The sequence below is a fragment of the Syngnathoides biaculeatus genome, chromosome 7 (genome assembly GCF_019802595.1).
Source record: "Syngnathoides biaculeatus isolate LvHL_M chromosome 7, ASM1980259v1, whole genome shotgun sequence".
NCBI classification, from domain to species: Eukaryota; Metazoa; Chordata; class Actinopteri; order Syngnathiformes; family Syngnathidae; genus Syngnathoides; species Syngnathoides biaculeatus.
In genome coordinates, this window is record NC_084646.1 from 28,312,478 (window position 1) to 28,337,785 (window position 25,308).

A 25,308-nucleotide genomic window follows, 5' to 3' on the forward strand; every position below is an offset into this window, starting at 1 on the left:
TTCTGTTGTAACATTGTAACATGCTGCCAGATTTTGCCTTCAGATGACTATCCCCCCTGTTTCGGGCATATTATACATTATTCATGCACTCACTGAAGTAGTCTCGTAAATGCAGCCCTATGGGGGCACAAGCCAGTGCAATCTGTAGGCCAGTCCCAAGCACGGATAGTTGCAGAGGGTCGACTCAGGAAGGGCATTCGGAGTAAAACTGTGCCAAACAAATATGAGCGTTCATCTAAAGAATACCATACCAGATCGGTCGTGCCAAGGGTTAACAACGCCCACCCCTATCACCGCTAACCTCCAGGGCATGGGTGGAAATTCAGCGACCGTGAGTCAAAGAGAAAGACGAGGAGGAAAGCAGATTCTTTGGCAGGAGAAGAAGAGAAATCCACAGAGCCTACAACTGAATGTAGGGACTTTGAATGTTGGGACTATGACAGGAAAACTCAGGAGCTGGTTGACATGATGATTAGGAGAAAGGTTGATATATTGTGCATGTGAAAGAGCAGGTGGAAAAGTCGTAAGGGTTAGATGTTTAGGAACAGGAATTAAATTATTTCATCATGGGAAGAGAAACGGAGTAGGGGTTATTTTAAAGAAAGAGCTGGCTAAGAATTTCTTGGAGGTAAAAAGAGTATCAGCTCGAGGGATGAAGCTGAAATTTGAAATTGATGGTGTTATGCATAATGTGATAAGTGGCTATGCCCCACAGGTAGGGTGTGATCTAGAGTTGAAAGATAACTTTTGGAAGGAACTAGATGAAGTATTTGTGAGCATCCCAGAACAGAGAGAGTTTTGATTGGTGCAAATTGTAATTGACATGTTGGTGAAGGAAAAAGGGGCGATGAAGAAGTGATGGGTTAGTAGGGCATCCAGGAAAGGAACTTTGAGGGACAGATAGTGGTGGACTTTTCAAAAAGGATGGAAATGGCACTAGTGAACACTTTCTTCTAGAAGAGGCAGGAACATAGAGCATGTAAATGGATTATATTTTGTGCAGCCAATGTAATCTGTAAGGTAGTGGTAGGGGAGAGTGTAGCTCGACAGCATCGGATGGTGGTGTGTAGGATGACTCTGGTAGTGGGTAGAAAGATTCAGAAGACAAAGGTAGAGCAGAGAACCATGTGTGGGAAGCTGAGAAAGGAAGAATGTTGTGCGGCCTTTTGGAAAGAGGTAAGACAGGCTCTTGATGGACAGCAGAAGCTCCCGGAACACTGGACAACGACTGCCAAGGTAATCAGAGAGACAGACAGGAGAGTACTTGGTGTGTCATCTGGTAGGAAAGGGGAGAAGGAGACTTGGTGGTGGAACCCCAAAATATAGGAAGTCATACAAGGAAAGAGATTAGCGAAGAAATCGGACATTGAGAGGACTGAGGAGAGGCAAAAGGAATACATTGAGATGCGACGTAGGACAAAGGTGGAGGTGGCAAAGGCTAAACAAGAGCCGTATGATGACATGCACCTGGTTAGGCACGAAAGAAGGAGAAAAGGATCTCTACAGGTGGACAGACAGAGGGATAGAGATGGGATGGATAAGCAGCAGGTAAGGGTGATTAAGGATAAAGATGGAAATGTGTTGACTGGTGCCAGTTGTTTGCTAAATCGATGGAAATAATACTTTGAGAACTTGATGAATGAGGAAAATGAGAAGGAAGAGGAGAAGAGTCAAGTGTACAGGACTAGGAAGTGTCAATGATTAATAAGGGAGAAGTTAGAAAGGCACTAAAAAGGATGGAAAATGGAAATGCAGTTGGTCCTGATGACATACCAGTGGAGGTATGGAAGCAATTTGGAGAGGTGGCTGTGGAGTTTTTGACCAACTTATTCAACAGAATACTAGCAGGTGAGAAGATGCCTGAAGAATGGAGGAAAAGTGTGCTAGTTCCCAGTTTTAAGAACAAAGGGGATGTGCAGAGCTGTGGGAACTATAGAGGAATAAATTTGATGAGCAACTGTTATGTGTGTATTTAGACAAAAATCCTCTTTGCTTGAACTAGCAAAATTTGACAAGGCAGTTGAATTTTATTTAAGACATTTAATCACACACCCAACAATACAACACAAACATGATAAAACAACTAACACAAAATAGAAGTTCAAAGACCGAGTAGTCGAGCCAAACAGCAAATATTCACCGTTGAATGAATGTTCCCAAACAGGCAAATGTTCTTTCTAGTGAATATTCCAAGTGTGCAAATGTTCTGGAAATGTCCAAAGATGAAAGGCAGAAGGCGTCCGTGTATTTAGTCCCAAGTAGCGGTGTGGTGTGAAGAAGCCCCCTTGACGGTCTTTCTCGTCCCTATACAGGCACTCTTTGAAACATTCCAGAATTCCGTATCACAAAACCCGCGTCATAACAACTTAAAGGTAGGAAAAGAAACCGCATCACAAAGGACCCGCATCAGAATAACTTAAAAGGATGAAAGGAAAATAAAGAGAATAAAGAATACAAATACACACACAACACTACACTTTGACGTTATGGAAAAAGAGCAGCGGAGGCTAGACTCAGGACAGAAGTATCTCGGGGCAATACTGTGGTTTCAAGTCTAGAAAGAGTACCACATTATTTGCCTTGAGGATGCCAGTGGAAAAGTACAGAGAAGATCAGAAGGAGCTACATTGTGTAGCCTATGACAAAGTATCAAGGGAGGAACTGTTGTACTGCATGCATAAGTCTGGTGTGGCGGAGAAATATGTTAAGATACTACAGGACATGTATGAGGGCTGCAGAACAGTGGTGAGGTGTGCCATAGGTGTGACAGAAGAATTTAAGGTGGAGATGAGACTGCACCAGAGATCAGCTCTGAGCCCCTTCCCCCTTGCTGTGGTAATGGATAGCCTGACAGAAGAGGATAGACTGGAATCCCCTTGATGTTCACAGATGATATTGTGATATCCAGTGAAAGCCCCTGCTGAGGGAAGATGGAGGCATGTACTGGAAATGAAAGGAATAAAGATTAGCAAAAATAAAACAGAAAATATGTGCGTGAATGAGAGGTGTGAAGGGGGATACGTGAGGCTTGTTGGAGGACGATTTTTCCCCCCGCGTGTTCGTTTAATTTCGGGTAGTGAGAATGTTGGTTATCCAAATACAGGTTGGAGTTGATGAACAGTTTCTTCGAAGCTTTTACTTACAGAATATTCTGGGCACAAATGAGTGACAGACAATGGCTGTAGCAGATCACAAGTGCAAAGATACAGAGGACTTGCAGCATTGTTATACTAGCATAAGGGTCCGCACCACAAAAGTATGAAATGAAAATAAAGAACATCACAAGAGAATCGCATCATGAAATGAAGAGCATCACAAAATATCTGCATCATAATGACTAAACCAAATCTATCTCGTAATAACGGGTACATTCTTACGTCCTGGTCTCTATTAAACATTTCAGCAAGATTCACTTAAGGTTAACTAATGAGTTGGCATACTTCAAACATGAGTTATACAGTCATGACTAAATAGGAGCAGAAGACACTTCAATCCCCCTTTCAGACTCGAAAGAGTCCGACACCTGAAATAAACAAAGGTACCAGCATCGTCATTGTCCAGGAGGGGCTGGTGCATTTGGCCTGAAGGGGGAGCAATTCATCCATTCTCAATGGCGGCAGTAATCAATCGCTGACACAGGGATCTTTTCCTCTGGGATGACTCGAGCAGGGACGCAGTCGGCTTCTTCAGGACCTTGGGGTTAGACTACATGGTCCCAGGTTGATTCACCGGGATTATTGTGCCCGTGTACCGTGAAATCAACCCTTGTAGAATGATGTCATCAAAGGGTGCCAGCCGGCACTGGAGACGAGGTTTTCCGGTTGTCGTCAGGTGGAGGGATTGCTGAGCCTGAGGCGGACCTGGCGGGTCGTGTAGCCGAGATGTGGAACCACCTGTCCCCCTTTCCTTCCACACGTACTGCTGTGGCTGTCCGCTCAGTAACTTGGAAGGGACCTGTCCACCTCGGTTCAGACCATTGTCATTTAATCACTTTTAACCACACAGATTCGCAAATGTTCATTTCGAGGGGACCATTTGGTAGTCTTTCTGTCAAATGGGAGAAATTAATGGTTAGTTGCCTGAGCCCAGGTGGGCCTGGTACTCCACCCACAGCCAGTGCAGGAAAAGGTCTGTTCGTATGACACTCGAATGGAGTCCACCCTTTAGAAGAATTTAATGACATCCGAATGTTCATAATGCCAATGGAAGAGCTTGCAACCAATTCAGTGTGGATGGAGCTAAAGCCTTAGCTATCTCTTCCTTAATGTTCCTGTTCATGCGCTCAACCTGACCTTGCGGTTGTGGATGATACACAGAACCAAAATTATGTTTCAAACCTAACGTTTTTTCTACAGCCTGTAGATGTTTGTTTTTGAAATAGAGTTCCATTGTCTGATCTAATTTTCCTCGGGAACCCGTGCGTTGGAATGTAATGATTAACCAAATGTTTTACCACTACGCTTGCTGTTTCAGATTTGCAGGGATATGCTTCTGGCCATCCTAAAAAAGAATCTACTATAACTAGCAAATACCGGTAACCTGACACTGTTTTAATCATTTCAGTAAAATCCATTGAAATCACTTGACCAGGAGCATCCATGTCCGGATCGTGGACTCCCTGCGGTGGTTTTGTTGTAGGCATACTGTTATACCTACTGCAAACGCTGCAGTCCTGCAGTTCACCTTTAACAATTTGTCTCATAAAAGGATGCTACCAGGAGTGGAGTCGTCTCAATGTTTCATCCATACCTACATGGCATGTTCCATGGGCTTCAGAAATTAGATTTTTCAATTGTGTCCAAGATGTAATGCATTTACCTTCTTTTTGCTATATGCCATCCTCATCTATGACACCCCCTTTCGACTACCGCACACTCTTTTCTTCTGGACTTGTCTTTTCGTGCCACAACTTAACTGTTTCTACTGTCACCTCCAGTTGATTTTCACATTCACACTCACTTACGTTTAGTTGAGTGTTGGTCGGTACCCTGCAGCCTTTTTTGCTGCTTGATCTGCTGATTCGTTTCCTGCTGATACAAAATCATTAGTTCGAGAGTGACCTTTGCATTTTATTACTGCTACTGCTGTTGGGAGCAGTAAAGCATCTCACAATTTGAGAATGTCGTCCTGATGTTTAATGGGTGTACTGGTTGCAGTTTGGAAATTGTTTCACTGCCATTCTTTTAATGCAACATGAACTGTCATGTGTGCATACGCTGAATCTGTGTAAATGTTTACTGAGTGGTTTTCTGCTAACCTGAGAGCTGCTGTCAATGTTAAAATTTATGCTCTTTGTGCTGACTGTGAGCCTAAAATTCTTACAGCTTGGACTTCTTCAAAACCTGTTTCTGTGGGTTGGGTTACTGCAAATCCAGATTGTAGGCCATCGTTGCCCTTGAAGCAACATCCGTCTGTGAAAAGAATGAAGTCCGGGTTCTCAAGCGATGTCTCATAGAGTTCAATGCGAAGTGAGTCTTCTTCCTAGTTCTTCGTACACAACAATGTGGTTCTCCTTCAAGCAGACCTTCAGCCATGTTTAGTCCTTCAATAGTAAAGACAATATGTGGTTGTGTTAAAATTGCCTCAATTTTCCTCTGTCTTCCTTCGGTCATGGTAAAATCTTGACTTGTGACGTACTGGACTGTACTGTGTGATGTTCGCACAGTCAGTGGGTGATGGAGAACAATGTGAGATGTTTTTTGAATCACTCTGGCTAGAGCAGATGCGAAAGCAGCAGAAATTGGATGTCTTTGCTCGTATTTTTCCAATGGAGTGGATGCATACATTCAGACTTGTCGACTTCTTCCTTTCCCCTCTGATAAAGGGCAGCAGACAAACTGCTGACCTTTTCAGATTCGTCTAGATAGAACATGCAGTTGTAATCAGGATTCGTAAGAGCCGCAGCAGTGGAAAGATGCTGTTCCAAGGAAATGAAGTAAGTATCTGCTTCCGTGGTCCAACAAAGAATATTAGAAAGGTTCCGCATACCCTGGTCATTTACCATCTGTCGGAGCGGGTGAATTAGTTCAGCAAAGTCTGGAACATGATGTCTGGAGTAGTTGCAAAGACCAAGAAAGGCCAGCATGGTTTTGACATTCATTGGTTTTGGGTGATGAAGGATGTCGTCTTTGTGAGAGGAAGACATTCCTGTTCCGTGGCGTGAGATCAGTCGTCCGAGAAAGGAAACCTGTGGTCGGGCAATCTGAAGTTCGGACTTGGAAACTTTCAGGCCAACAGAGGCCAAATGAGAGAGCAAAGACCTGGTGGCTTCAAGACAAGAAGTTTCAGATGGTGCTGCCAGCAAGGGGTCATCCACATACTGCACCAGGAAAAATCCATTAGGTAATTCAAGCGGAGACAGCAACTGACAAAGACAGTTGTTGAAGAGTCCGGGGGAAAGGACAAAACCATGAGGCAGGCGATTGCAGGAGTAAAACATACCATTCCAAGTGAAACCAAAAAATTGCCTCATTGAGGGATGGAGAGGAATGCAAAAGAAAGCATTAGCCAAGTCAATGCAAGTGAAATGAGTGTGGGCTGATGTAAATTGGCACAGTGTCCAGTGAGGGTTCGGGACTGGCAAAGTGGGAGTTAAAACAGCCGCATTAATTGCTCGCTGGTCATGGACCATGCAAAACGTCTTTCTTTTCAACGGGTAAAATTTGTGTGTTATAACCAGACTAAGGAATTTCACATAACACCCCTGCTTTGAGCAGGCCGTCAATTGTGTCCGAAATGCCAACCATCCCAGCCTCTTTTACGGAGTATTGGAGAACATATATTCGTCCTGGTTTCATCAGAAACGCAACAGGTGAGACATTGCAGAGACCAACAGTGGAATTCGTGGACCACAGCGACGCAGGAAGGGAATCAAAAAGTTGACCAGCAAAGTCGCTGTCGGTTGTATCACGTCCTTGGTGCCTATCCAAAAGCTGGTGCTCCAAAACAGAAATTGGCAAAATTGTGTTAGACTGAATCCAATAAGCATCAAGTGATGAGGAAGAGAGCAATTGAGAGTAAAATTGAATTTTGCCAATCTGTGGCCTGTGTGCATGTCAGGACAAACTAACCAAGAGCCTTCGCTGTGTGCTGAGGCGAAACCATCAAGGAGACACGTGGGGGACAAAGAGGGATAGAAGGATCCGGAGGATCAGCCATCTTATACCATTCAAGCTGTTTAAGAGTCAAGAACACCGAGAAGGCAACACCTGGTTTGCCCACAAACAAATCACCCATGTTCAATTCCCATATGTTTAAGAGATCTAGAGCGAGTCATTTCAGGTCTGATCAGTCTTCTCCTTGTTTGAGGTGAAGGTTTCGAGGGATGGTCGGGTCTTGGTAGATTTGCAGTGGTCTGATACTTCTTCCATTTCAATATGATTGCTTGTACAGTGCCCCTTGAGGTGTTTAATGCTTGGGAAATCTTTTTGTATCCAACTTTTCCACAACAGTATCTTGGACCTGCCTGGTGTGTTCCTTGGTCTTCATGATGCTCTCTGCACTTCAAACATAACCCAGAGGCAATCACAGAGCAGGTGCATTTATACGGAGACTTGATTACACACAGGTATTATTATTATTATCATCTGTCGAGATTGGATCATTCAGAGATCCTCACTGAACTTCTGGAGTGAGTTTGCTGCACTGAAAGTAAACGGGCAGAATAATATTCCACGACCCACTTTTCAGTTTTTTATGTGATAAAAAAGTATAAAATATCCAATAAATTTCATTCCACTTCACGAGTGTGTCCCAGTTGTTGTTGATTCTTGACAAAAAATGAAAATTTTAGATGTTTATGTTTGAACCCTGAAATGTGGTGAAAGGTTGAAAAGTTCAAGGGGGCCGAATACTTTCACAAGGCACTGTATGTGTTTGGGATGTGGGAGGAAACTGGAGTGCTTGGAGAAAACATACACAGGCACGGGGAAAACATGCAAACTCTCCACAAGCAGGGCCAGAATTTGAACCCTGGTCCTCATAACTGTGAGGGTGATGCTCTAACTAGTCGCCCACTTGTTTATTTTAATTTTTATGTTTTCATCTTGACACTATTTAAAACATGAACAGTTTGGCTGGTTCAATCTGCATATGTTCCATCTGTTGAGAGATAACATTATTGTAAAATATTTTTCCTCTCTCTGACTGTCATACGTGTTGTGCTGAGTTGTGTTCCTTTACGCCATAAATTCCTTGGGCTGTCTCTGGTGTTAGTAAATAAAGATAAAATATGATATCAGATGTCATCTGTTAAACAAAATGATAATAAACCGAAGAAAATCCATAGTAATGCTGAAGATATGCACAGACGAGAAATGTTGCCCATATTTCCACCAATTTATCAGGGATGCATGATTTGACCGTAGTCTGGGTGGAAAAAATACAAAGTTGCCAACTCTGTTCTCAGAGAAATAAATATGTGTTACTTGGAAATATTAATCCACAATGAATGAATTATATAAAATCATTGTTTAATCCCGTCATTGATATAATCTATCGAACGACACACGTGGATTCTGTTGATGCAGTCGGGCTTTACTCCAAAGTAGATTCAGTGCTCTGGACTTTTCATGTCATGCCAGCCAAACAGCTGTGCGCTCTCCACTATGTGCCAGATCCTCTGAGTTTAGCCTGACAGCCAAAAATAGCTATAAAATAAAATGGAGATTTTAGCAAGGCTAAACCCAACCAAGAACTCCCTAACAGAATATACCATGTTCGATCAGAGACAGTAACTTTAGATCACTTGTATACCACAGTAAAAAAATACATATCGAACCATTCCTCACGCTTCCCTAGGCTTCTCTGATCACAGCTTAATCTACTTAATACCTACATACAGGAAAGTACTTAAATGTGCGGAGCTTTCAGTAAAATCAGTGAAGTGGACCAACAAAACAAAATTAGCACTTCAAAATTGTTTCGATTGCACTGACTAGGTTGTCTTTGAAAATCCAGATAGTTTCGTACATTCATCAACAATAAACCATGGTTTACTACCACATGTAAGCAACTTTGCCAGGTTAAAGAGGTCACATATCGGAGCGGGGAAAGGGCCCTGTACAATCGCATAATAAAAAAACAACTGACTGAAGAAATTAACATTACAAAGAGGAATTATGCAGCAAATATGGAAAAACAGTTTAGTCTGGCATGGCTGTATCACACAAATAAATCATTAAAAAAATTATGCATTGCAATTTCTGGATTTTTCTTTTTTTAGATTATATCTCTCACAGTGGACATGCACCTACGATGAAAATTTCAGACCCCTCCAGCCAGTCGCAGGGTGACACCATCACTGAGTGGGAATCAATCCCAGACTATATGTCTATATAGAGCATATATGAAGAGTTCAGACGCAAAAGCAGATATATCAATTTTTGTTGTTTCTGTAGAGAATCTACAGATGAGCGTTGGCCTCACATTCCTGAGGACCGGGGTCCAAATCCCGACTGCACCTGTTTGGAGTTTGCTTGTTCTCTTCATGGCTGCGTGGATTTTCTCCGGGCACTCCGGTTTCCTCTCACATCTCAAAAACATTAATTGAGACTTTTAATTGCCACTTTGTGTGATTGTGAGTGCAAGCTGTCTCGAAGTGCCCTGCGATTGCACTCCCTCGACCCTCGTGAGGATAAGTGGCTAAGAAAATGGATGGATATAAACACAGACACACTTTATATTAGGTCAGGTGACAGCAATTGATTTACCATTTATTTGTTGTTTAAAAATTTGCTCCACAACAGCAAATTATTACACTCAAAAAATTGTTTACATTTGGAGATATTTTGGTGTCAGAGGCTGTGCAGCTGTCACACCGCTGAGCATTGTGGTGCTCTCCTCACATGGCACCTCAGCAGTAAAACAAACTAATGATTTCCCTTTTTTTTTGCTGTAGCAGATATTGATCACACAACCCTCTGGTCCAAAACACCCTTCTTTACTGACAGAGCTGCAAACAAATATAAATGTAGGTTGATATTGGAGCTTGGAACATCGACTTATTTTCACATAAAGTTAGGGCTATCTAGTCAATTGATGGCAACTTCATAGTCATTTTCTGTCTCTGTGTGTCAATCCTGTGATTGAGAGGTGATCAATCAGAGTGTACCCTTCTGGTCTCTTTTGTATCATCTGGCATGGATCCAAGTTACACACCCCAAGAGATTTTTTCATCAGGGTGTCAGTATGTTTCAGATATATTATACAGTACTATCACCTAACTTATTTAAAATTATGTATGAACCACACAAGTAATATCAATAATTTGTAATTACGCAGCTCTTTGTGGGCGTCTCCAGAATATTAAACTGTCATCACACTGATTGAATAGGTCATTGGGCACGATGGGGAGGTCAACCATCTCCAAATAGCAAAAGGGAAACTGTCAATTGCTGCAGCAGGAATTACACCATGGTTGCACTTCCCTTCTGGTCAAGTCCATTTCAAGCTTCATAAGAGGCTGGCCCACTCACATCCTGCTCCCATTCACCAACCTACGAATCAGCAGATCTGCAACCTGTCAGCAGTGATGAATGAAGGCCGTCTGGCACCACAGGCACAGATGGATGTTAGTGGATTGCTTTTAGTGTTAAAGTTACTCTATTTTACAGATGTCCTCACTGTGTGTGCTATTTGTCAACCCACATAGGTCATAATATTAACGGTTCTGGAATACTGGTAAACCTCCAGTTATTGGAAATTTAGGGCGATTTGTCACATGGCAAAAGCATCTCCTACAACTAATCTTATGCATGCGTGTTTGACAAATGTCTAATAAATAAGTCAGTAAGTCTTCTTGTTTTCCTTTTGGCTTGTCCCGTTAGGGGTCGCCACAGCATGTCATCTCAGATGAACGCATATTTGTTTGGCACAGTTTTCCACCGGATGCCCTTCCTGATGCAACCCCTCTGCATTTTAGCCAGGGAGAGAAGCTTACAGCACCTGGTATTCCCAGACGGTCTCTCATCCAAGTACTAATCAGGGCCAAACCCGCTTGGCTTACGAGATTCCTGTTCTCAGGTTAGCGTGGGGGTAAGCTCATAAGTAAGTCAGTAAGTAAATAGTAAAATATAAAACTGAGTTTCACTTCCATTACTGAAACTCTGAGCCCCTTGATTTATTACCATCATATTTGTAGCAAAATCTCCACCTCCAAATGTGTGAAAACATTTCTATTGTTTTTACACATTGCTCTGACCTTTTTCAAGACAGTTACCCAGGTCTATCTTTCATACAAAATCTCACACAAATTTCCCAGTGATTTTTTTTTCCTATTCAGCCTTTATTTATCAAAGTAAGGCCATTGAGGACAGATTCTCATTTGCAATGCCAGAGCAAATAAAAGCAAATAAAAATTTATTTATCACAGCATACATTCAAATTTTAAAGAATTTCCTCACATCCCATAAAAAAAAAAAAAATATTTTGGGCAGATTTCAGAACCTGGAGTGTCATAAGAGGATCATGATCATTTTCAGTGTAGGAAGTAGGGTGGTGTAAGTACAGGTGTTACTCATTAACTACATTTTTCAACGGTATGGTTGTCCTGTCTCCATTTTCAACATAAAATATGCAGCTTTTCTGCAGCGAATCAACTTTTGTGATAACAGTGATAGCACAGCAGTGTTTACTCATTTCTAAACATCAAATTACATCTCTTCCATTTGACATCACATTAGCTACCTTCTTGCTGATTCCCATCCTTGATGGTCCGCAATTGGATGCAGTGGCAGAGAAGGATGCAGATGTGAATACATTTTGTCTATCCCCATGGCCCATGGTGTTATACAAGATGCACCCACCTCAGGAAACCGGTATGGGTGATACCTTCACAAATTCATTCTACTTATTATTGAGTCCTCAGAGAACACATATGTTCTGGTCATTACTCTGCAATGGCAAAAAGAAGCTCCTGTAAATATCTAATCAAATCCTGCACAAATTCAAGTATTTCCTGAAATTATCACTGGCCTAGTTGTCACAAGTCCGGTCAGTATTCAGGAAGCACCACCATCATTTCACATATAGTACTATCGAGAAAAACATTTTGGGCAGCAACACAGAAAAAAAGCTACATGTGTGACTCTGCTGTCAAGGGAATTTACACAGGAAGAGAAATAAGAGGACACATGAAACTGTTGTGCATGACTTGGTTAATAAACTTCAGACAAACTTTCAACCTTCACTTTTCATCAAAAATACTGTAAGGTGCTGTCACATCTCAACTGCAAGATCATCTAGCAATCAAAAACCTCAAAGGAACATTCCAATCCTGAGTCCACTCCAACCACTGCACTGAAACAGAATTCCCAAAGTTTACAAACGACCTACTGATCTCTGATGAGGGCAATCTCAACAGTCTCATCCAACACCTCTTCAACCTTTTTTTTGTTGAACTTAATTAGAACTTCCTTAAATCTTTGAATGCAGCAGGTTTTTGATCGATCAATACTTCCAAGTATGGCCACTTCTGTGACTTTCTGTGACTTTTGAGTCTCTCTTTTGCAATCTGCAAATGACACTTTCTGGCAGCCAACGCTTACTGTCTGCTAATCTCTGAGAATCAGTCATTGGAAGCCTCACAATGGTTAAGTACTGTTGATCGTTTGACTCAGTCAGTCAGTTGACTAAGATGCATGTTATATGGTGTTCATCCAGTATATTCCATAGACACGCTATATAATGCAATTGTTTGTGTTGGGACCAGTAGTAACAAAACAGGTTACATTAACATACTGTATCAAGTCACAGTTTCTTACAGGTGTTTAGAGACTAGAAAAAGGGGCGTACCCTTCCACACATTAGTCGCATGGATTGTTCATTTTCCCTCATCCTGTGCTGTCCTTTTCTGACCTCTCTCATCTTGTTCTTTTGCATGTCCTTACTGAGTGCCCCCACCCCATGCCTCCCCATAAATAAGATCAAGATTTGACTGTTGTAATGTTAGTTGTGCTTACTAAAATATGAGCCATAGGTTTATAATACTAATACTATTTGTTTGGAGGAAGATGAATGATGAGTTCTATCCCAAGAACAGCATCCCTACTGTGAAGCGTGGGGGTGGTAGCATCAGTCTTTGGGGGTGTTTTCTGCACATGGGACTGGACGACTGCACTGTATTAAGGAGAGGATGACTTCAGCCATGTATTGTGAGATTTTGGGGATCAAGCTCTTTTCCGCAGTCAGAGCATTGCAGATGGGTTGTGGCTGGGTCTTTCAACATGACAATGACCCAAAGCACACAGCCAGGAAAACCAAGGAGTGGCTCCGTAAGGAGTATAGCAAGGTTGCGGCATGGCCTAGCCAGTCTCCAGACTTAAACCCAATAGAAAAACTTTGGAGGGAGCTGAAACTCTGTGTTTCTCAGTGACAGCCCAGAAACCTGTCTGATCTAGAGAAGATCTGTGTTGAGGAGTGGGCCAAAATCTGTCCTGGAGCGTGTGCCAACCTGGTGAACAACTACAGGAAACGTTTGACCTCTGTAATTGCAAACAAAGGCTGGTTGGTTTTCTCAGGTGTTCAAATATTTATTTGCAGCTGTATCACAAATCTTTTAAAAATCATACATTGGGATTTTTTGGATTTTTCTTTTTAGATTAATTCTCTCACAGTGGACATGCAACTATGATGAAAATTTCAGACCACTCCATGATTTCTAAGTGGGAGAACTTGCAATATAGCAAGGTGTTCAAATACTTATTTTCTTCACTGTACTTCTATACAGATTTGAACCTTTGGCTGTAAATAATGTAGAATTTTCAGATGTCTCTTCGGACATGTAGGCCCTATTGTTGGAAAAATAACCAGCGGCAGGCCTGCTCAACGTTAAGCCTAACACTCTACACAACTGGATGCAAACAACTGGATTTGTTGACGAGGCCAGGGGCCGAAATGCCAAAGGCTAAAGGCTCCCTCATAAGACAGTAACTATACAGGCGAGAGCTTAGCTTTCTCTTGCTTCAAGCTGCATAGCTTTCCCTTGGTTCCCTTTGGGCTTTTTCGCTATCCAGGAACCAAATTTACCATCTTATTTGAAGTTTCCTTATGGTTCTAAATTGAAGTGAGAGATACAATCTACTCTGAAACCTGAGTTGATTATTCACTATCTGTGGTCATTTGAACTACTGTAGATTAAATTTCTACCACTAATTATTTTAAAATGAGCGATGATATCAGCAATAATGTGTTCAGTAGTTCTGTTCACTGCAGGTCTGGAAGCAGAAGCAGCTGCTGAAGGATAGCGAGAAACTGCAACGTATGTAACAAGCACGAACGTGAAATGAAAATGAACAGATGGAGATAAGGAGGCGGAAGGAGGAGTTCAATGCATCATAGGAAATCCCTTGATAATTTCTGCCACATACCTATATATAGGATGATTTAGCACTAATCCGAGCAATAGCCACACAGGTTGGTTGTCAAGTACAGTAAGTAGGAGCGGCTATTATTGTCAATTTCATTTGGGCTCAGTGTGTTAGGTAGATGTTACATTATGCAATTAGGAGGAATGACAGAAATCACTGGGGGTTGCGAGGCAGACAGATGTGAGTAGAAAAGCCAATGCTGTTGAGATGTTAAGCTTCACATTAGTTTCAGCTCTCTACTTTTATCCCGTCACAAAATTCTCACTTTGATGAAGTACTTCATTTTCGATTGCATGTGTGAGCATAGCACATCTGGTGTATAACAAGACAAAAGGTTGGGATTCCATTTTTGCATTTGGATTGGGAGACGTATTGTTCTATGTATTTAAATGTATCGGGATGTATATACATTTCAGCATATGCAGGTATTTCCAATAAGTTGAAGTTGGAACTTTTTTTTTTTCAAAAAATGAACTGTGTGTTCGTTACATTTGGAGATCACATTGTTCATTTCTTGTGCAGATTCCTTATCCAAACAGTTCCATGTAAGAAGTCCAGTATGACAAGGAAGCAGCCTTTTATTTCCCACGAGGCCTTGCTCAGCCTTGCTTCCAGTAATAAGCAATAAGTCCGCTGTTATATCTACTTTGTTGCCAGGAGGCAAAATCGTCAATCAATACCATGAAGACTTTTCATCTTTTCTGACAAGAATCTCAACTATTCTGACAAGACCAAAGTGATTTAAGTTGTCAGTTACAAATAATTATAAACACATGATTTTACTTCATAAGTAAATGTACTGTATGTATAAATATATAGCAAATCTAATTATAATTTTATTCCACTAAATTTAGAAAAAACAAGCAAAATACTCTGTATGAGAAAGTAAGTAATAATTAGTAAGTAATTGTTTTTCCCTGTTTGTACCAAGTCGCATTTAACAATCAGTCTTCAAATTTGTCATTTTTAATTTTTTAAAATTCAAACTAAACAAGTATTTGTTATGTGGAAAGAAACGGTTACGTGGCAATTTTTTTGAGAAAAGTCCTGTTAAAGACAAGAAGTAAAAGAAGCTTGTCAGAGGCCTTGGATCACTGAATTAATATGTGGCAGGCTGACAGTGAAGCCAGACCTGTCTCAGCTTCATACAGTCTTTCTCAAGGGACTTAACATAGTTCTGTCAGCCATCCTCCTGTAAGATTATGGAGTTCAGAGATCTATATTCCCTTACTACTGTGGAAGCCTGGACAGGCAAAATATTTGTGCTTCTTCCACCACATTTATGAAGTTGTATTAAGTTATAATTAGGACCTCTGTTTATGTTGTTTGACATGCTAAAACATTCATCACATATCGTGAATGTCATGAAACGTGTAAAGCAATGTGTAAAATGTGTGATTTCACGAATATTGTGACCAGAAATAAAATTTCCGTATATTTCTTTTATTTTATCTTGATGAGTGAAACCATTGTATTGAGCGGGTGGTATACAGTATACAATTTTTCTAAATAAACACTCACGTTATTAAATAAAAGGGATTCAAAAATTGTATTCAGTCAAAAAAAAAGACAATTTCCATGCCAAATTAATCTTATTTTGGATGAAAAACAAACCGTACAGATTTATATATGGTCTTAATTTGCCTGCATTTTATCATTAAGATTGCAGCATTTTTTACAATAACAACAAAAAACCTGACACTAAGAAAAGCCACCTGCAATTTTATATCTATTTACCAGTAATAATATTCATTTTTCCTAGGCCCATGTCCCAGGATGAGCATGCTAAGACCAAAAACAAAATGTTTTGGGTCCGATTTCCTACTTTTCAGAACGAAGGTTGACAGATTTTTCTTTTTTTTTTTTTACAAAATATTTTTACGTCTCCAGCACATGGTGCTGCCATTTGCTTGTCAACTCTCGTTAATTTACGCTCTCTCCTGCATAGCGAGATCAAAATTCATGTTTGCATCTCGCATTGCAAAACACCAGAATATTAGCAGAGATGATGAATAAACTTGATTTTGTCACAAACAAGGCAGAGGGTAGGACTCAGATGCAAGACGTAAGCATGGATTTTAGAAAGTTTATTGCCAAGCAGAGGTCGTACATGGGAAGTCCAACAGGGCGACGGTGCAAAAATCGCATGGCTAAAGGTTTGGTCCAAAAAACACAAAACAATGTAAAAAATGGGACATGGCAAAACATGAAAACGTAACTTGAATTGATGTGGCTCAGTAACGCTATGAAATGGGACGACGCATTTACGCTAGCTGACGCTCGTGAACACACATGCACACACAACGATCTGGCAATAAGTGGTATGAAAAAATACACAACATAAAAAAATACAGAAATAAAATACACAGAGTAATCAAAGCTCAACGATGTGCAGAAGTGCGCACAAGGAAGTGGCACACGGCCTCACCGCTGCCCACCGCGGCTGCTGTCAAATACCCGACTTAACTGTGGAGGATGCGCGCGCTAAAGTGCATGTGCAGGCGTACCGGAAATACACGTGTGGCCCTGGAGAACCACACCTCTGACATATTTATTATCTTCTTCTACTTCACTTCCTTACCACACTCCCCTTTGCACTTTATTGTTGATCCCAAGTATTTGAAGTCGTCCACCCTTGCTATCTCTTCTCCATGGAGCTTCACTCTTTCTCCTCCGCCCCTCTCATTCAAGCACATATATTCTGTTTTACTTCAGCTCATCTTCATTCTTCTCCTTTCCAGTGCATACCTCCGTCTTTCTAATTGTTCCTCCACCTGTTCCCTGCTTTCACTGCATATTTATTATGTGTTGTAAAAATGTTAGGGTCGGTGGGAATTTTTAGAGTCGGTCGGGAAATCGGAACCACAAGCGTTATTTTTTTTTTACGCCTAATCAACATTGATTTTTTTACCCAGTGACCTGACATTAAAAAGACCTGGTCTCGCAGAGATAGCTGGAGAGAATGGTTTGATAGATTCACATTTTATCCTCACTAATTTTGAAGACCTACTTTTCTTCTGCCATATCGCTGACGAACTTTCTGTCCCTAATTACAGGGATGAAAAATGCCTGCTCTTCATAAGGATTTGAGTTATTCTGCAAAAAAAAAATAATAAAAATGCAAATGTCAGTCATATTCACAGATAAAATTCTTTATGGGTCGAGGAAGGGCCTTTCACCTAGTGGGCAGTGGTTTCAGGCGAGGTGGTATGAGAGAAGGATCTAGCCATTGTGTGGCCTGGAGTCCAACATTAACAATATTCTTCACCCTATCCGTCAGACCTAACATTGCATTTAGGCTAGTAGAGAGTGAGTTTTCCACCGGGCTTGGCTCCAATGGGAAGGAAGATGTGTGGAAAATTTAAAGTGCTGGCTCATCTCATTTGTCTTTTGCTCCCCCGATTGTTTGACTGACCCATATGAGTCGGTCTGCCCCTTGCTTCGCCTTAACTCTTGTTCCTATGATTGTGTGGGAACAACTTAATCGTTTTGTCTTCAAGTTGTGTACACATTTCCTCCATTTTGTTTTTTGGCCTTCAAATGATATGTGTGCTTGTGTGTATATTGACACATTTTACAGTTGGGTGCTGATTGGTGATCTCAAGGATTTTTTGAGAGACATCAAAGTACTTTACTCCAACTTTTATCGTTTGGACTCCCAATTTTTTCTTGTATGATTCAATTTCATACCTTTCAAATGATGGTGGAGAATAAAAAATCTAGGCCTGGGTATTGTAAAAGTGGCTCAAATCTATTTGTAAGTGTAATGTCAATGTTTTGCATTGACTCAAGTTTTTTCTTGGTATTCACCATTGCGACCATCCAAGGCTACACACTCGGGGTTGAGGTGACCCACAGAGGAGGCCAGGCGGATTCCTTGGTAATCTGCTCCTGTTTGTCTTTTAGATTTTCCACATCTTTGAGCTTTGCTCCAAATGAATTCCAGGGATAACTGTTGTGATTTGCGACTGTACAGTCTTCATCTATCCTTTGACCTTTTCTCACAATTTTGAGACATCGGTAGAGTGTTTTCATCTCCCGGCTGTCCATTCACATCCACATACACTTCAAGATGGTGGATCTTCGTTTCTAGAATTTACACCCCCTGCAGTCGTACATTATAATCCTAAATTGAAAAGGGAGGTATATTGACAGCTAATCTTGTTGCTAACACAAGGCTTGCATTAATGAGCGTGACCTCTCACATAATGGGGAGAGGGTATCGGAAAATATTGAAATATGGCAACACCTTGGCTAGTTAGCTCATTTGTCAGTGAAGGCATCCCGCATCCAGTCACGTTGTTAAGTTGAAGGAGCACCAAAAAAAACCCCAAAACAAAAACGTCCAAACAGTGCTCAAAGATACACAAACATTTCTATGTAGGTGGATCTGGATGGATTTGGTTGTAGTGTTTACATAATTCACCTGCGGGACCTCGAGTTGGGGTGCGGGGTTCCGCACAGACTGTTTTTGTTGTTGCGCTTCCGGAGTCAAGGTTAACAGAGTTCCCGCCGTTATGCGAGTAGTGTTTTGATGTCAAACAATAAAACAAGTTTTGTTCCTGTGTCCGACACTCCGCCTCCGACTCCTTTTCTCCGGCGCTACACCGGTGACCCCAACGTCAGTCCCGGCGTTTTCGAGACTGAAACGAACATGGCAACCGCCATCCTCAAATTGCTGGAGTTTTGGGAGATGTCCGCGGCAGCGTGATTCGCGCAGAGGGAGGCTCAATTCGCCCTCCGCGGGATCTCAGATGATTCCACGCGTTATCACGTTGTATCAGCCCTCGGGAGCTCAATGGCGGCCAGAGCAGTGAACTTCATCACCTCTCCCCCGGCCCGAGATAAGTATGCTGGGATCAAGGCTCACCTTCTCAAGGTTTTTGAGCTTTCACGGCCGGAGCGTGCCCGACATCTGTTGGCTATTAATGGACTGGGGGACAGCAAACCTTCCAAACTTATGGAAATGATGCTTAGCAGCTGGGCACGGAAGAGCCCAATTTCATTTTCATGGCAGTGTTTCTCAGGCACATGCCACCGCATGTTCAGACTGCGCTCGCTAACAGTACTGTCACTGAGCCCCAGGACTTGGCCGTGGAGGCCGACCGTTTCTTCCTGGCCACCCAGCACTTCTCCCCTGAGATGCTGGCCGCGACGCGCAGTTACTTGCTTCCGGGCGTGGGGGTGGCATCCAGCAGGGGCCCCATCGCCACCGACGGCCGTGCTGGCACAGGCTTGTGCTACTTCCATGCCCGTTTTGGTGCAAAAGCAAAGTGCGCCCCTTGCAACTACGACGCGTCGGGAAACGCCAAAGCCCACGCTTCGCAGCGGCCGTGAGCATGCGTCAAGCTGCTGTTCGTCAAGGACACCCTTTCTGGGCGCAAATTCCTTTGCGACACCGGTGCCCAGAGGAGCTTCCTGACGGCCACTGCGGAGGACGCCACTGGCGGGACTCATGGGACACCCCTACTGTCCGCTAATGGCTCCTCTATCCGCTCTTATGGCATAAGGACTGTGGACTTGTGTTTCGGGAGTCAGCGCTTCACATGGGACTTTGTCACTGCCGATGTCTCATTCCCTCTCCTCAGCGCTGATTTTTTTTGTGCCCACGGGCTGCTGGTGGATGTTAAGGGGGGCCGTCTGGTGGATGCACTGACTTTCTCCACGGTCGCCTGCGTCCGCACTGAGGCGACTTATGGCGGTCTCTCCAGTTCGCTCTCGGACGGCACCCAGTACCAGCTCCTCCACTTTCTCCTCTGCCACGACTAAACATGGGGTCAAGCACCACATTGAGACCAAGGGCCCCCCGATTCACGCGAGGGCCCGACGGCTTGACCCCGAGAAGCTAGCAGTCGCTAAGTCCGAGTTTGCCAACATGGAGCGCCTGGGCATCGTCCGCCGCTCGGATAGCCCGTGGGCCTTGCTGCTACACATCATCCCTAAACCGAGTGGCGGGTGGCGACCGTGTGGTGACTCCCGCCACCTTAACGACGCCACTACGCCCGACCGCTACCCTGTTCCACACATTCAGGACTTCTCAGCCCACCTGGCGGGCAAAATCCTGTTCTCCAAAGTCGACCTGGTGCGCGGGTATCACCAGGTTCCCGTACACCCCTCAGACGTTCCCAAGACAGCTGTAATCACTCCGTTTGGACTGTTCGAGTTTCTGAGGATGCCGTTTGGTCTTAAAAACGCGGCACAATCTTTCCAGCGTTTAATGGACTCTGTCCTCAGGGACTTACCATTTGTGTTTTTGGGGTCCCCTCTATCCAGTTCCTCGGGCACCTCATAGACAAGAACGGTGCCGCCCCCCTTCCGGCAAAGGTGGAGGCCGTCTCCGCTTTTCCCAGACCTCGCTCGGCTCGGGGTCTCCGGGAGTTCCTGGTGATGGTGACTTCTACCACCGGTTCATCCGCCGGGCGGCCCACATCATGCGCCCGCTCTATGAGGCTCTTAAAGACAAGGCCCCCAACCGGGACGTTGAATGGACGGCCGAGAGGATGGAAGCCTTCGAGGCTACGAAGGCCGCGCTGAGTCGTGCCGCTATGCTTGCCCACCCGACACACGGGGCCCCTGTCACTCTCACTACCGATGCATCGAAATACGCTGTTGGAGCCGTATTCGAACAGTGGGTCGGCGGCGCCTGGCAACCGCTTGCCTTTTTCAGCCGTCAGCTGGTCCCCAGGGAGCGCAAATACAGCACGTTCGATAGAGAGCTCCTCGGCCTCTGGCTGGCGATCCGCCACTTCCGCTCCCTATTGGAAGGCCGTGAGTTCACGGCATATGTGTCCCCCGGATGGTAACTTTCCGCTCCTTATCTGGTGTCGTTCGTCTCCACAGTAATGCCAGGGAGAGGAGGATGGCGCCAGCCGGTTTTCTGCGTACAAAGATCAAGGACAACCACCGGCGCCACAACACATCCTTGTGTGATTAGCAAATGGACAACACTATCCGTTGATTAAATGAATAAGGTCATATTTAAGCAAATAATGAAAGTGCAATAAAAGTAAAATAGTCTTCATTCCATCTCTTGATCTATGAAATAGATCACAAAAACAATCACGAAAATCCAAAAAGTAACCCTTCAAGAAATATGGAAAACATAAAACCCTCTCTAATTGTCCAAATATGCCTTTTAACAAGTGCAAAGTTTCATGATTCAGAACACCCCTAAACTTTAAACCGGCAGGACAGTACTAGACAACTCAAACACAGCAAAACATTTCTAAAAAGTACTATCACGCAACAAGTATCAGTAAAACAGAAGGGCAAGGGCATTGGAATCACGGGGAATATCAACATCATGCTAATCAGGAAGCGGTAGAAGTTTAGTATCACTTTCAAGGGGAGCGATAGCAACAATAAAATCATCTCGAGGAGTGTGTTGGTGCGGGGGTCTAATGAGGACATAATTACCTCGGCCATCAACTGGGGCACCAGTCATCTTCTCAATCACATGGGTTAAAAGAGAATGAATACAAGGAATGCAGCAGCATCCACAGAGGGTGAAAATGGAGGTGAAGACAGCCAGAGAGATGAAGATTGATGAAATGACACCCTTCCATTTACCAAACACATTCATCCAGTTATCCCACATAGACATGTCAACACCGGAGTGTTCCTTTATTTTCTTAGTAAGGGGTCTAAGTCCATCTACGGCCTTAGTGAGGCGTCCGTCAGTTGGGTGTTATTCGGCAAACACCTCCTTTCTCGACCAACAGTGTATCCACTGCGATTCTATTTTGGAAAGCTATAAAGATGTAATCCTAAATTGCTCATGCACAGCTTCAAGTCCTTCAAGGGTGAAATTGCCCAAACGTTGCACATTATAATGTATGTAATTGATACGGTCGATATTTTTGTTAGGGTTAAAGGGGAAAAGAGCGGAAATTACAGGTATATTTTCAAAACCGGCAACTACCTGATCAGCCAGTTTATACTCATCTGAGACACCACGGGGGACGCCAATAGCGTCAATGCAGGTGGAGTCATCAACACTGAGCTAGATAGACTTGGACCTACGTGAACGGTGTAATAGGCTAAGAGCTTCCTTGAAGTGTTCAGGAGCAACCGCCAGATCATCTCGGGTGACAGGAACAACAAAAATAGGCAAAAGTAAAGTTACTAATGCACATCTGCCCTTACTCTTGCGCAGGAGGCGGTCAAAGAGACGGTTCCCTCCGCACCACCACCACACATCAGTACAGCTGACAGGTTGATCATCAGAGATATTGTAAATTGGGGCACCATTATCTTTAAGGAAAATACAGGTGAAGTTTTGGTGTGCCACAGAACGATTGAACACAGGTTTGTTCTTTTGGGTTTTTGTTACCGGGTGAGCCGTATCCCAAATTTTGCATTCATTTTTAGTTGGCACATAATTTTTCATAAGCTCTAGAACACAGGTGGAGTTGACAGAAGAAGAAACAACATGGAACAAAGGTCTCGGTCCCATGCATACAACACAGTCACTCTTTTATTCTGCCACTAGTAACCAATTATTCTTTACTACACTAATGCCTGTCAAAACCCTAAACCACTCATCAACAGATAGGGTTTTGTTTATAATACTTATCCTACTTATAATACTTCTCTGGGGTAAATATTTTCCGGGTCGGTTGTGCTAACAGCTGGCACTGATGTGGGTGTGGGTGTGGGTATGGGGTATTTTTGAGCGATTTCCCAGATCAAAATGCCAAGAACAACAATAACACCAATAATGAGAATGCCATGGATTCCTGCTCTCCCTCTCTTGGTCCAAAAAGCAATTGGACCATCCGTAGGAATCATGGTTAGCAATAAAAAAAAAACAACAAACAATAAAATAAAAGTGCAATTAAGAGTCTGTAGCAGGGCAAAGTATAGAATAATGAAACCACTTAGTTCCCTTTCCCTCCAAGCGGACAGCTTTGGAGGTACGAGCAGTCACCTTGTGGGGGCCAGACCAACAGGTTCTGACCACTTACGAGAGAGTCGTTTAGACAGATGAGCACTTAGGAAGATCAAGTGCAGGAGGTGGTGATGGAAGAGTGTCCTGGATCTGTGGAGGGAAATTAGAAGCAAAAGAATGCAGTTGTGTCCAAAACAGTTTTTGAGAAAACTTGGGAGACACAGCGCCTTCCTCCAGCGATTGGAGTGAGGAGGAAGGGCCAGGCGTCAGACGACCTGTAAGAAGTTCATAAGGAGAGAAACCAGTAGGGTGAGACACAGTTTGTCTCACAGACATGAGAGCAAGGGGAAGAGCCTGAACCCAATTCATGCTGGAAGAGGTACATATCTTAGCCAGTTTTTCCTTCAACGTGCAATTCATATGTTCAACTGAGCCTGACTGGCGGGGTGGTAAACAGAACCAAACTTGTGAGTTAACCCTAACCACTTCTCTACAGTAGCTAGGTGTGTGGATATGAAATCTAAAAACAATAACAATGACAAACACAATATTTTGAAAAAGCAATTGAAACCGCATGCAGTGCAAGTAATATGATCAAAAAGTGGATACATTCTAAAAAGCCTGACAAAAAAAGTTTTCAACCTTGTAGCATTTTGTTTGCTTGTCATATAATATAATTCACGCATAATACACACACATAATATAATATAATATAATATAATATATATAATATAATATAATATAATAATAATATAATATAATATAATATAATATAATATAATATAATATAATATAATATCCATCCATTTTCTTTTCCGCTTATCCTCATGAGGGTCGCAGGGAGTGCTGGAGCCAATCCCAGCTGTCAATGGGCAGGAGGCGGGGTACACCCTGAACTGGTTGCCAGCCAATCGCAGGGCACATAGAGACAGACAACAGTCGCACTCACAATCACACCAATGGGCAACCTTGAGTGTCCAGTTCATTTTGCATGTTTTTGGAATGTGGGAGGAAACCGATTGAAGCCGGGACCTCAGAACTGTGAGGCCAAAGCTTTACCAGCTGCGCCACCCTGCTGCCATAATAATAATAATAATAATAATCATCATCATCATGTTATTTCTGATGCGAGAGGACGCTTCACATCAAATCAACAAGATCGTTTTAACCAACCCCCCTTCAGCGCCTCTTGCTTCCCCTGTGTTTTATGTGTGTGTGTGTGTGTGTGGTGTGTGTGTGTGTGTGTGTGTGTGGTGTGTGTGTGTGTGTGTGGTGTACTTACGTGTGATTCAGGGCCCGTGCGTGTGTGCGCATTCGATGTGCATCCTTTCTCATTTTTGCAGTCCTTCACTCGCGTCCACATATCAAATACAACTTTTCTCAACTCCATTTCTTTTCCTCGTGGGCTCCTTGATGCCCTCAACGTCACATGCCACCTTACCAGCACCGGGTAGTTTCCTGGTCCCGTTCCAACGTCCATCACCGTCACCATCATTAAATTCGCCTTTCTCTGTTCACCTCTATAAGTTCCATGAGCCCTTATCTAATATGTCGCTTACATCTTTCATCATCTTTTACATTTATATTTATATTATATTTACATAGTCTCTATCATTGTCCTATAACATCATCGTCAGTTTGTCTGAATCGCGAATTTTGCCCAAGTTGTGCTTTTGCCATTATTTTAATGCGCGCTTCCTTTCTTTATCATGTTTCTTTTTGTCAACATTAAACATCATTTGCTGCTCAATTTCAATGTATTTTTAATCTTTAGTTGGATTATATTCACCACATTCATGATCAAATTCACCGTCCATGATTATGTCTTTAATTTAGTGGTCATTCTTCTTCGACTAAACCCAACCGAATTCCTATCGCGCAACAAATTAGCCTACATTATTCGTTTTTTTCGTACGCCACCTTGTGACGTCCCAGGTTCAAACCGACGGCAAACCCTCTGTTTTTAAGGGATCCCATCCCCCTTAGATGTAACAAGTGAACCTCACAATGCAATTGTACGTCTACAATATACGTCAGCTACGACGGGATATA